Source organism: Gopherus evgoodei, chromosome 5 (genome assembly GCF_007399415.2).
Source record: "Gopherus evgoodei ecotype Sinaloan lineage chromosome 5, rGopEvg1_v1.p, whole genome shotgun sequence".
Lineage (NCBI taxonomy): Eukaryota > Metazoa > Chordata > Testudines > Testudinidae > Gopherus > Gopherus evgoodei.
The window spans coordinates 107,220,205-107,221,920 of record NC_044326.1 but is presented as its reverse complement, the minus strand read 5'-3'; the positions used below and the strand labels follow the sequence as shown (position 1 = coordinate 107,221,920).

Sequence of the window (1,716 nt, the reverse complement as noted above, 5' to 3'; positions counted from 1 at the left end):
CTTGGGACAGAGCTGGGGTCAAGCACCCCTGGGGAGATCAGAAATTCAGCATCTCTGCAACACCTCCCCCCAACTCTCTATGGCCACCCCCGCAACACCTCCCCGCTATATATGCAGAGTGCCTTGCACAACCCTGCAGGCTGAGAGTGTGTGTGTGTGTGTGTGTGTGTGTGTGTGTGTGTGTGTGTGTGAGAGAGAGAGAGAAAGGGCTTGAGGGTACCCCACAGGAAGGAATTCCTAAGTGCTTCTTCCTGGGTCAAAGGGGGTTTTTTGCATTTGGGTGGTGGCATCATTTACCAAGCCACGTTCAGAGAGAAGCTGTAATCTTGGGAGTTTAATACAAGCCTGGAGTGACAAGTATTATTTTTTAAAATCCTTGCGGGCCCCCACTTCCTGCACTTACAGTGACAGAGTGGGGATTTAGCCTTGACAAAGAGTATGTGTGAAAACCCATTTATAGATTTTAAAGGTCTGATGGGGTCAGTGTGATCATCTAGTTGGACCCTCACGATTAAGCAGGCCATAGAATTTCACCCAATAATTCCTGCAGCAAGCCCAAGAACTGGTGGTTGAACTGGAGCATATCTTTTAGGTTTTTGCTGCCCCATCCCAATATCTATTTGCTATCCCTGCCCAAAGGTTTACCCATAAAAGAACATATAATCAGTCGCCGTTAGACAGTTTTAAAGTTACTATACCTCTAATAATTCTGACACTGTGCTTGTGCCTTCAACACTTTCACGTCAATCTTCTGCTCCTCAATAAGGAAAGCTTGTTTGATTCTGTCATGGACACATTTAACACACATGGAACCGCCATAGGCTCTGCTAACATGCTTCTTCGTTATTGACAACCTCATAAGGAGTTTAGGGTGCACAGCACGAACATCACAAAGTCTTCCTGGACACACACCACATGCAGACTTCGGTGCCTTGCCAACTTTCTTGGTATAAAGGTAAACAGTCCTGTTACCTGGTGTTCAGGACAGCCTGGTCTTGTTAGAGGCTGTGTTGTAGGACAACCTATGAGGGTATGTCAGACACTGAACCATTTTTTATACCATCTGACATAACATTGTAGGTTGTCCTACAACACAGCCTCTAACAAGACCAGGCTGTCCCGGACATCGGGTAACAAGATTGTTTACCTTTTTACCAAGAAAGCTGGCAAGACACTGAAGTCTGCATGTGGGGTGTCTCTAATAATTGATATTGCTATTGAATTATCCAAGCTTTAGAGAGTCAAACTGTGCACATAGCTTGTGGGGAAGCTGGTATTACAAGTAAAAGACTGGGCAGAGAGAAGAACAATGACTAGCAGTCACCAAATCTGATGGTCTAAAACCAATTACATAACTCTCTGGATATAAACACCACATATCCAGCAAAAAATAGTTTTCCTTAGCAATACTTCTGGAAAGAAAATCTTGCTTTACCAGTTGTGACAAATTAATATCCACCTAAGAGTAAAAGGTCAATTTCTCTGTTTGGAGGAGACAATGTCTCAAAGAAAAGTTAAGTTACAGGAGTTATTCAATAATAATTTGACACACTTCTAAGATATCTGGGAGATTTCAAGGAAATTAAAAATTCACATGAAAGAGGAATTAGGGAACCACCATTATTCATGTTTAATGGTAATGGTACTAAGACTACTCTGCAAGTACTCACATTGAAATTAAGGGGGCCAACTGCACAGTACAATTACTATTTTGTG

The 1,716-nt window shown here is 42.7% G+C and overlaps 1 pseudogene; it reads right to left on the bottom strand.

Moving 5' to 3' along the window:
• Positions 1–700: 700 nt before the first annotated feature.
• Positions 701–1,159, bottom strand: LOC115652689 (annotated as a pseudogene).
• Between the last annotated feature and the right edge of the window lie 557 nt (positions 1,160–1,716).